Here is a 12,360-nt window from a genome sequence, read left to right as displayed (position 1 = left end):
TAATTCGTTTTCATTAAAAATTTTATTTTTAAGAAATAAAATTGTGTCTTTTTCTATATAAAAGAACACAATTTTTTTTACGGCAGACAATTTTATTTCTGAAAAAAAAAATCAATCAAAATTAATTATCAACTAAAAAATTGTGTTATTCACTTATTTGCACTACATTTTCATCTTTATACGTTTTTTTATTCCAAGAAATTAAATGCTATTGTGTATTTATAGAATATTAGTTAAAAAATCAAAGTATTCTTATACGAAAAAATTATTTATTTTGTAGAGATTTTGTGGAAAGTAAAAATAAATTGTATGGTTACAATTATAAAAAAAATACTTTTTTAATTTAAAAAGTTAAATATAATTTTAAATTTTTTAAAAAGCTACTCAAATTAAATAATTAGAATTTTTTTTAATGAAGCTAAATAAACATACTACTTTTTTAAAAAAATGAGTGATATTTTATTAAAAAAACAGAAGTAAATGAAATCTTTTTTTTATCCAAAATATTTTTAAAACAGTATAAATTTATATGTGCAATTGCATCAAACCAACACTAGTTTGTTTTCTTGGTATCCTAACCCCAATTTGTTCGAGGTTGTTCATTTGATGACCCTAACAAGAACTATGCGGTGAGATAAATGATGAAAGTATTTGGGGATATGAATGGACATTGAATGGACTAGAATATGTCCTACCTCTGAATTAGATATCATGAAATTACAACTTTGATTTCTTTAAAAAAAATTATTTATAACTTTAGTTTTTTTTTGTTTTTTGTTTTTACAATTTTAATCCTTATATTTAAAAAAATTGATAATTTCAATTCAGATTTTAATATTACATATGTTTTTTATTTGATAATTAAATACTAAAACTAACACATTCATCTAAGATATAATCAAGAAATAATTTAATTAATTAAAATATAAAAAAGTGTATGCATAATTTAAAATTAAATAAAAATTATGAATTTTGAAAACATAAAATCTAAAATTATAAAATAAATAAATAAAAATTATGAATTTTGAAAACATAAAATCTAAAATTATAAAATAAATAAATAAAAACTAACATTGAGAGTAAGGAATTAGAATTAATGAGGACCAAAATTAGTCAAACTCAATTTCGATTCTATACAAATAGAATGGACCAATGGGTTCCAATTTCAAGTAACAGTCAGAATTAGGTTCAATTCATACAATGGATTAGAGGAATCCAGACCCTAGCCAACTATTCCATGGTGCGGTACTACGAGACAGACAGAAACGTGGGACTGAAGATTTTTTTGGAAGATAGTAAACGGGGGAGGTCGGAGACAATAGTAGAGTTTGGATAATTAATTTATTAGTGATGTTAACATTAAAAGTGATTTTCAGCAATTAAAAGTGGAAAAAATTTATCAAGAAGAAATTATTTAATTAAAAATGTTTATTACAAAGAAAACATTTTTTTTATAGGAAGAGTGACATAGCAAATGCATTTTTTCCAACAAAAATTATTTTTTTTACATGTCTTCTACTTCGGAGATAATCTTATTTAAGGTACGATCAGATAGTAAATTATATGAGTACCTCTTCAAATGAAAATTCGAATCTTGGTTTATCACATTGTGGAAGACTAGCATTTTCAGTTAGATTTAATTTTATTTGAGGTACGATCAGACACTAAATGATATGGACACCTCTCTTGATGGAGATTTGAATCTTGGTTTACTATGTTGTGAGAGACTAGTCTTCTTGAAATATCAACAATCACACTATAAGGAGGGTTGAATAATAATGTGTTAATAAAAGATAATAATTTTTTTGCAAATAGAAACTTCTATCACCAGACTAAAAGAATAAGTACAATGGAGTCATCTAGTGATAAGAAAAACAAGTTTGATGAAAAACAACTTTAGTTATCTAGTAATAAAGAAACAAGATTTTCACAAAGGTTTTTTAGGTAAACACTTGGTGAGAAACGATGTCAAGATAAGCTTAAAAGAATACTTAATAAAATCACTTTAGAGAGACATATAAACACTTGATTTATACTGGTTCACTTAAACACAGCTACGTCCAGTACTCCTTTACGCAACTATAAAGGATTCTACTAATCAAAACTTGATTACAAACAAGTATTTTGTCTTGTCATTCATGGCATACTCTTAGATTCCTCCTGAATCTAAGACCTCCCAAGTATTGTTTAAAACTAAGTCACTTCTTTTGACTTTCACAAACAAAAGTTTGAATGAAAACAATGATTCAACAACACTCAAAGAGTGAATAAACATTTAAGTTCAATTACATATATCTTTGTGTAGCAAAAAGTAAAAATGTTTAGGTGCAGAGTATATCGTCTACTAAAAATTGTAGAGTTTCACTTTAGGGAACTTGTGCTTGTTTTTCACTTGAATAATTTTTTTAATGCCCATTTTTGGAGTAAAAAATGCCTTTTATAGACTTCAGTGAATGATTCGTTACGAGATCAGTGTTGAGCCTTGATATGACCATTCTCTCATAGTATGAGGCAAAACACGTGACACAATTTGAATGACGAGGATAAGAATAAAGGTACAAACAATTGCATGTGCTCTTCCTTCGCAATGAAGGTGACCTTTGAGGAATAATTTACATATATGTTATATTCTCTTCTATTTTGTCATTTTGTGAAATTTCGAATGTTAACAATTCAAATAAAGAGAAATAAAACTAAAATTCAAAAAATGAGATCATACACTTCCCTTTGTGGCTAACATAGTTCTTTAGTACCTTGTTGGATGTCACTTGTGAGGATATAAGATAAGTGTATGAGTGATATGAAGTCTAGTAGTCATAACTAAGAACAACTCAATATGTAAACATTAGTTTTCACAATAAGTGAACGTGGTTGATATGATAGTGCGTTGGACACTAAATATATCTTAACAAAATTGTTTTCCACCTTAAGTATGGATGCGACTTACTAGAGATGTAACTGTTGATATAATAACAAGTACATTCTTTTACAAAGTTGGTCATGTGCACTTAACAATAATTCATTAGTTTATCAACAATTTATACTTCCACACTTTGTCTCAATTCACCTCCATCTTTTACACTTCCTTTTCCACCTGAATTGTTCCAAAGGGGGTTGTTCTTGTAATGATACTTGAGAACTTTTATGAATGATTTCTAATCAAGAGGTTTTGGAAAAATAATGAGAATTTGAAATCTTTACACTGGGACACATTTATTGTGTTTTAGGTGTTTATTCACTTGTTTGTCCAAAATTTCCCCCAGCTAGCCTTTTGAACAAAACAAAAACTTTTAAATTTAAAAAGAGAAAGTCCATTAAACTAAAAATACGTAAAGACAATCTAAGCAAATATTAGGACATCAAAAATAAAAGAGAAAAAGTAGCATGTAATTTATCAAAATTTACCTTAGGATTAAATTTTTGAAAACAAGTTATCATGATTTAAAATTATGTATGACCATTTTTCTTTACCCCCCCCCCCCCCCCCAAAAAAAAAAATCCCATGTTACCCATTTAAGCCTAAAACTTAACAAAAAAATCTTTCAAATTACCCCAAACAAGGATCATTCCTACATTACGGGGTAACGTGCATCATCTAACAAACTCATGATCTCATCAAAGTAATAAGAAAAGGAAATGTAAAAAAAAAACAAAAATAATTGAATAATGATATTTGAGACACAAAATAAAGGACTAAATATGACATTATGCTAGAGATCCTTGTTTTGAATAAACCTGTAAACACTTAGTTGGGCCTTATATATCCTTTATTTCATAACATTTTATCCATTAATCTCGCCATAAGCCCAATAAAATCCATGCTAATTAAAAAATTGACTACTCTTTTATTTTGTTGAGTTTTAATCCTAAGATAAAATAACTTGATTCGTCCATTATAGTTAATACAATTTCACTAAAAAAAGAATGAAGAAAAGAATAAAATCAATGGTCATAAGACTTGTCCATCTAAAGATCTCATTAAGGCAAATGCTAGGGAAAATTCTCTTACACATCAATAATTACTAAATATCATCCCGCATTCATTGGAATCATTCAAAGAAGACAAAAAAGCAAAAATAAGGCAATCCACTTCCTCTCTAGTATCTTTAGTTCACCTTATCAAGTCTAGATTTGGGAAATCCCTTTTATCATTGTCTCTTCCTCAAACTTCACCCTTCAAGCCAAAACTGGGGGAAATTACTTCACAAATCATTCCATCCTAGCTTCATTGATTCCATCCCTTCAAAGCCAAAATGAGGTTGTGATTTCACATCTTCCTCTGCCACCATAATCTTGTTAAGGTAATTATCTAATCCTTTGTTCCATCATTGCTTTCTGTTGGATCAAGTGGCCTCGGAATAATTAAGAAGGGGGGGTTGAATTAATTATTACTAGACCTTTACTAATTAAAAATTACCCTTCTTAGGCTTTTACTATAATGTTAAGAAAATAAAGAACAGAGATAGAAACTTAACCAAAAGTAAAAGCGATAATTAAAGTGCACAGCGGAAATTAAAAGAGTAGGGAAGAAGAAGACAAACACAAGAGATTTATACTAGTTCGGCAACAACCTGTGCCTACATCCAGTCCCCAAGCGACCTGTGGTCCTTGAGATTTCTTTTCAACCTTGTAAAAATCCTTTTACAAGCAAAGATCCACAAGGGATGTACCCTTCCTTGTTCTCTTTGAACAACCTAGTGGATGTACCCTTCACTAGAACTGATCCACAAGAGATGTACCCTCTCTTGTTCTCAATCAACAACCCAAGTAGATGTACCCTCTACTTGTACCACAAAGGATGTATTCTCCAATGTGTTAAGACAAAGTTCTCAGGCGGTTAGTCCTTCGAAACTTTGTGAAGGGGGAAACAAAATAATTCTCAGGCGGTTAGTCCTTCGAAACTTTGTGAAGGGGGAAACAAAAGAATTCTCAGGCGGTTAGTCCTTTGAAATCTTTTGTTTATGGGAAAGGGAAGAATCAAAAGAATTCTCAGACTGTGTCTTATTGAATTCTTTGACAAGAGAGAAGGGAGACACAAAAGAATTTAGGCGGTTAGTCCTTCGTTCTTTTGGAAAAGGGAGAAGAGAGACACAAAAAGAATTCAGGCGGTTAGTCCTTGACGAATTCTTTATGGAAAAGGGAGAAGGGAATGAAAAAGATGAATAGCACAGTTTTGTTTTCAAGGTTTGGAAAACCAGAAAACTTTGGAAAGCTTTTGGCAAAGGAAGAAGAAGAAGAAGTTCAAAGAGATGCAAAAATCAATTAGAAAAGTTTGTTGTCAAAAGAATGAATGAATGAAATGCAAATCAAAGTCTTGCTTTTATAGACTCTTTAAGTCTAGTCAAGAAAACCATTAGAAGAGTTATAACCTTTAAAAAAACTTAAAAAGCCATTGGAAAAGTTATAACTTTTAGAAAAGCTTAAAAACCATTGGAAGAGTTACATCTTTTGATTTTTGTTCAGAACTTATCACTGGTAATCGATTACCAAATCATTATAATCGATTACACAAAGCTTTTTGTGAAAGGATGTGACTCTTCACAATTTAATTTGAATTTCAACGTTCAAACACACTGGTAATCGATTATCAAATCATTGTAATCGATTACAACATTTTGAAATCAATTGACGTTGTAAATTCAGTTGAAAGATTTTTGAAAACCATTTTGCTACTGGTAATCGATTACAATAAACTGGTTATCGATTACCAGAGAGTAAAAACTCTTTGGTAATAGGTTTTGTGAAAAATTCATGTGCTACTCAATGTTTTGAAAACCTTTTTAGTACTTATCTTGATTGAGTCTTTTCTTGATTCTTGAATCTTCAACTTGTCTATTCTTGATTCTTGAAACTTGAATCTTGAAACTTGATTCTTGAAATCAAATTTCCTCTTGATCCTTGAAGTGTTCTTGATTCAATCTTGAACGCATTCTTGAATGTCATCATCTTTGTTATCATGAAGTGATTTGACTTTGAGCTTTTTGTCATTATCTTTGTTATCATCAAAACTTCTTGAATCAATCTTGATTCATCATCATGAAGCTTGCTTCTACACTTCCTATTTTATAATAAACAAGGACAATTATACCTTTTCCACTACCTTGGGGCTATCTCATAATTCTTAGATTAGGATAACCACTTATTCTACCTTCCACCTCCCATTAATAATTCCTTGTCTTAGAAGTTGTAGATAATTGTCTTAACTTTCAAACAAGAAAAAAAGTAACTTGATAGAATTAGTATAACTTTAGATATTAAGGCTCACCCCTTTAAGTTCATTATTTTCAAGAAACAAAGTATGACACATGTCGATGGAGCTTAGAGCCTTATTACGAAATATGTAGTTTAGTTACATTGATGTTTTATGTACTCTATGCATTTTCTTTTTGGAAGGCAAAGTGAAAATAGTATTATTGGTCATCACAAGTAGTAAGACATATAGAAAGGTACACATTACAAATACTAGTTCATGAAAAGTTGTTAATAACAAATTTAGCATCTATAGCACCCATGCCTTTCCAAGCCCATTATCCTTAGCAGGTTAGCATGTGATAAGGTTGCCCCAAATTTGATACGTTCATACCAGAGTTTTTAAACATAACAATGGTTGAATTTTCTAGTCATGGTAAGAGAAGTGTGCTCCTGGGTTTTTTGCTTTTATCCATATCCACAATCGCAACATAATCCTCTTCATCACCTCATGACCACAAGGTTGTTGGTCTTTAAAGACAAATTCGTTCCCATGTAACCACAAGGACAAGATTGTAGCAAGATGTATAATCACCCATAACTTCCTCACTTGCTCTCTAGGAATAGCTCCAAAATGCTGCCAAAAATGCTTACAACATGTTTGTGGCAAAGCAAGCTAACCCCCTATCCATGTGTAACAATGCAACCATACCTGATATATGATTTTACATGAGAAAATAAGATATGAAGGCATCTCATGTTCCTCTTGGCATAATGGGCACTACAAATTTTGATTTGTCTTCAAAATATTCTTCTTCCTCATCTTGTCCCTTGTTTGTATCCTATTCCCAACCAAACGCCATCCGAATATGCAATAGAGGTGTCTATGGGTGAACGCTTAGTGATTGCAACGAATAATAAGCCTCTCTAATTGTGTACCCCCCCTCCTCCTCGATTGAACTATCCCTTCATTTCCACCCACTATGGATTCCTTCCTTGGTGCTACCAATTGAATAAGATTCATGAATGACTCCATCATCGGTTTCTCCCATTCCAAATATATTCTTCTCCAATTGAACCTCCATTCCTAAACTTCACCCCTCCATATTCCCATGTAATCTATGCACGACAATTGTCGATCATATATAGAAAAAAGTCAAAAATATTTATAGCACAGACTCTCCTCCCCTAGCTAGGCCTCCTTCCAAAACAAAGTGTCTTCCCCACCCCCCACCCTCCACAACTCTCTTGAGCCCTTCATTGAACCACCCATTATCCTGGCCACCCTCTCTTAACCTTACAAGATCCTTCCACCATAATGAGCCTTTTGAGTGTTATCACCATACAAAGCTCAAAGCACTCTTATCCACAATGCCCTTTTTTCCAACATCATTCTCCATCACTACTTCCCCACCAACACTTTGTTAAAGCACTCAACATCTTTTACACCTAGGCCACCCCTATCCTTGGGAAGACAAACCGAGTCCCAGCAAATCCATGATGTTTTCCTCTCACCCACACCTTCTTTCAACAAAAACGTCCTTTGCAAGTTCTTGATAGAAGTATCCACACATCTTGGCATTCTGAAAAATGACATATAAAAAAGGGGAATGTCATAAATAAAAGAATTTAGAAGACAAACTTTGCCTCCCAGTTATAAGTGTTTCTACTTCAAAGGAGTCAACTTCTTCCTAAGATTTTCAAGGATTAATATCCATGTTGCATCCATACGTGGATCAGCCCCAACCAATATACTTAGAAACGTAAAAGGTAACACCATTGTAGCACAGTTGAGTAGCCTTGTGAATCTCGCTACCAAATCTCCTTCTACTCTGATACCTGCCAATCGACTCTTGTGAAAGTTCACTGTTAGTTCAAATGCCACCTCATAACACCTTAAAGCGCTCTTTAATACCAACACATTATCCATAGATGGTAGCAAGAAATCCATGGTATCATTTGCAAATTGTTGTATCACAATGTGCAATTGTTTCTCCTCTAGTACGACACCTATTAGCATATGTTTCTTGACTGCTTACCGCACTAAACCTTCTAGTCCTTCTGCCACCACCAAAAATAGGAATGGCGCAAAAAGGTCACCTTGCCTCAACCTCTTTGCCTTGAATTCCTTTGTCATACTTCCGTTAACAAGCATATAAATCATTAAGGATTCCAAACATTCTTTCACCTACTAAATCCATATAGGAGAAAATCTCATTCTATGCATCATATAGAATAAAAATCTCTAACCAACGACATCCCAGGCTTTCTCGAAGTCGGCCTTAAAGACTAAAATGACTTCCTTGTTGATTTAACATCGTTGATGATTTCATTAGCCATAAGAACGCTATCAAGCATGTTTCGCCCTTCCACAAACACAGATTGAGATTCATCTATCACCTTGTGCACTACCTTTTTTTATCCTTATTGACAACACCTCTACAATAATTTTGTACATGCATCTTATAAGAGAAATTGGTTTGTAATCTCCCAACGACTCTAACACCTTCTTCTTTGGGATCAATGATATAAACGAGGCATTAACACTCTTCCAAAATCTTCCGTGTAAAGGAAATTTTTCCATCACCACCCTTACTATATCAACCTTGAGTAATTCCCAGAAGTGTTTTATGAAACAAAAATTAAATCTGTTGAGACCTAGACATTTGTTTGTTGTGCATGCCCATACTTCTTCCTTGATTTCATCCTCTATAAAAGGAGCAATGAGATGGTTATTATTTTCCTCGTTAAGTGAATCGAACCGAACCCCTTCCAACCCTAGTCTCAGCTCCTCTGGCTGTGAGAAATGCTCTTGAAAAAAATTGTTTGACTCCATTTTTAACTTCAATCGGATCTTATACCCACCTCCCATCCAGCTCGAGTCCATGGATGGTTTTGATTTTCCTTCGCCAATTCACCATGGTGTGAAAAAACTTTGTATTCGAGTCTTCTTCCTTGAGTGAATAAATCCTTAACTTCTAACACTAGCAATAATTCCAAACAATTAGACCATTTCTAGTACTCGCCTACTGTTTCTCCTTTTTAACCTTTATCATGTTGTTATGCTTTAGTATCCGACTTAACCATCTTAGCCTTTAAATCAATACATCATACTTCAAGATCATTATAGTTCAAACTGCTCAACTCTTTAAGATCCACTTTCAGCCTCTTAAATTTTTCCTTAAATACAAACACTCCCTAAGCTTAAATCTACATTAAGGAATACTTTTCTTTCACAAAATCATCAAACCCTTTCACTGACACCCACCCATTGAGGGAACATAAAGGTTTTGGACCCCAATCCAATTTAGACTCCCTCATAATGATTAGGCAGTGGTGAAAACATCATGGTTCAGCACAACTTGCATATCATCAGGTATGAGATTTAGCCATTCAGGTGAGAGTAGAAACATGTCAAGCTTGCTACAAGTTGATCCACCACTTTTGAACCACATATATTGTCTTCTTGCAAGTGGAATCTCCAGAAGCTCCATGGAGTCAATAAAAGTGTTGAATTCTCCATTTCTGATTTACTTGATGTCCACAATCTTGTTTCCCATCTTCTCCCAACTGGTTTCCTAACAACATTGAAGTCCCTTGCAAGGCACCAATTGTCTAAAAACTATGTTTTTAACTGCTAAAGCTCCCCCCAAAGTTGCTTCTTCCTTTCCATCTGACACGAGTAGGAAATATTGACAATCACCCTAGACTCCCACTTTTCTTTCCATCTTCCTCTGAAGCCAAGGTATCCTGCTCTAGAAAACAAGTCAGATACCTAAAAATTCCTTTTACCCCAAACACACATGAGCTCCCCTGCCAAATTATCTGAAGGAACACTTCTACATTCAAAATCAAAATCATCCCAGAATGAGCCCATTTGTTCCATGCATTCCCCCATTTTCATTTCCTACAAGCAAATGAATTCAACACCCTCTTCAGTTACCAACCTTTGAATCCTTCTACCTTTCCCTTTCCCATGTATCCCTTTGATATTGTAAGACAAAATAATCATGGGTCCACCACAGATGTCCCTTCTGCTCCTTGTCCCTATGCCTCCTTGAAATGATCATTATCCCTTTATTCCAAAGTAAAGAACCTTTGAACCACTAAGGCATCACACCCCTATATGATGCTCCCATTGCCATACCAAACTCCCACAGATTTGTCACTTCATGATAGTTGTCATTCATCCACAACACCCCAGATGTACGACATTGGCTTGTAAGGGGGAGGAAACCAAATCCCAACTGCCCGCACTCTACCACAACACCTTAGATGTATTCTGAAGCGGTGCAAGACAAGCCACACCCACCACCGAGACATTCGCACTCTGCCACAATGCCAATCTTTTTTGCTTCTGCTTAGATCTCATGATAATGGAAAAGGATCTACTGTAATTGCATTTGTGACGTTTACTGATACCTTCCCTCTGGCTAGACATGAAACTGTCATTTCCCTCCTCTTTAGAAATCAGATCCCTATCCATAAAACTCCACAAGGATCTCTGAGAGGTGATTAGTTAGGGGTCGAGTCAATGCTCTTTCGACTGTGAAGGTTCCTTCGGCATCTGATGTGCTTCCTCAAAGACCCGAATACATGAAATAGGTCCAAGTGAAGGATCTCCCCTTAGGGACTCGTCCTTAGAATTTGGCCCATGTGAAATCTCTTCCCAAAATGCTACTACACCTCCTTTTATAGTTTAGTTATCTAACACCTCCCTTCCAAATTTTGCCTCATTAACTTGGGCCAAAATGTTAACATCTTAGGCCCAAGTATCATACCCTCCACTCTCTCCAATCCCTTCACTTATCTGATTTTCAACCACATCCCTTACAAAATTGGGCTCATTTAGTTGGGCCTGATTGACCTCTTGCCCAAGCAAGCATTACATTGCCTATCCACCTCGACAACCCCTATCAACTGAGTATTTTTTAATATGATCCTCGTATAAGAACACCCTTACTTGACACAATTCCCCAAACATTGTACCTACTTCCTCCTTGTCCTCATTACATGATGCATCCCTATCCCCTATCGCACCCACACCACACCCAATCCCCTTCCCATACTTGACAGGCTCACCCTCCTTATGTTACACTTCTTGTGCATAGGAAACACCTTTTCTTCGCTTTCTCTGATATATTTCCGACAAGACCACCTTTGTTCTTTGACCCCCAGAAAAGTATTTGGAATCTTTCACACAACCCTCACCCCTTTTCTTATACTTGGCTAGATTTGCAATGAGCTTCATGTTGCCAATGCAAATCTTGTCAACTCTTCCTTCCAAAACTCTAGGTTTTTCCACCTCTCTGAACTTAACAAAGTCATACCTAAGGCCAAGCTTGTTAAGTCTTTTCGAGATGAAAACATCAACCACCTTGCCTCAACGTATGAATACATTCCTTAGCTCATGTTCTTGGAGGTCTTTCAAGATGTGAGTAAAGTAAAATGAGCATACTTCTCTTCCATGGCTAGTCTCCCTATAACCGTCGTCTCTCTTTCTCCCCTGGTCCCTCATGTCAATCTTCTCTCTCTGTATCCCTTTTCCATAGCTAGTCTCCCTATAACCATCGTCTCTTTTTCTCCCCTCGTCCCTCCTGTCAATCTTCTATGTCTCTCTCACTCCCCATTTGAGTCGCAGTTACAAACTAATATTACTTATACTTCTTCTATGTACTGTATGATACCTATAATGTGAGGGCTAAATTGTATTTAACTATATATGGAATTGAATTGTATCTTTTATATATATATATATATATGTGTGTGTGTGTGTGTTAGTTTTCACATGATATTGTTGAATACATGTTTATAATTTTCACGTTTTATAAATATAAGCATAGTTACAACGATAGCCTCTATGGTGAATTACAATAATAGTGGTAGTGGTCCGCCTAGTTGTGATGGTAATGGTGGGGACGTTGGTGCTACCGTGCTGATAGTGATCATAGTTACATAAACCAAGCAATGATCGCGGCAAGATAAAGTTAAAGCATTACAGTAATTTGGTAAGATTGTTTAAGTGAAGAATATTAGTTTTTGGTTTTCCAGTTTACTTTATTTCACCAACATGCAGGCGGTTTCAGTAATTAGCAATAAGCTTCTACCTGTTCACGCCATTTAGTTGATTTCATCAACATAAATACGTAAAGGGCCATTGATGAATGATGA

Source organism: Glycine soja, chromosome 11, assembly GCF_004193775.1.
Source record: "Glycine soja cultivar W05 chromosome 11, ASM419377v2, whole genome shotgun sequence".
NCBI classification, from domain to species: domain Eukaryota; kingdom Viridiplantae; phylum Streptophyta; class Magnoliopsida; order Fabales; family Fabaceae; genus Glycine; species Glycine soja.
The sequence above is the reverse complement of the archived record's forward strand: the minus strand, read 5'-3'. Positions refer to the sequence as shown.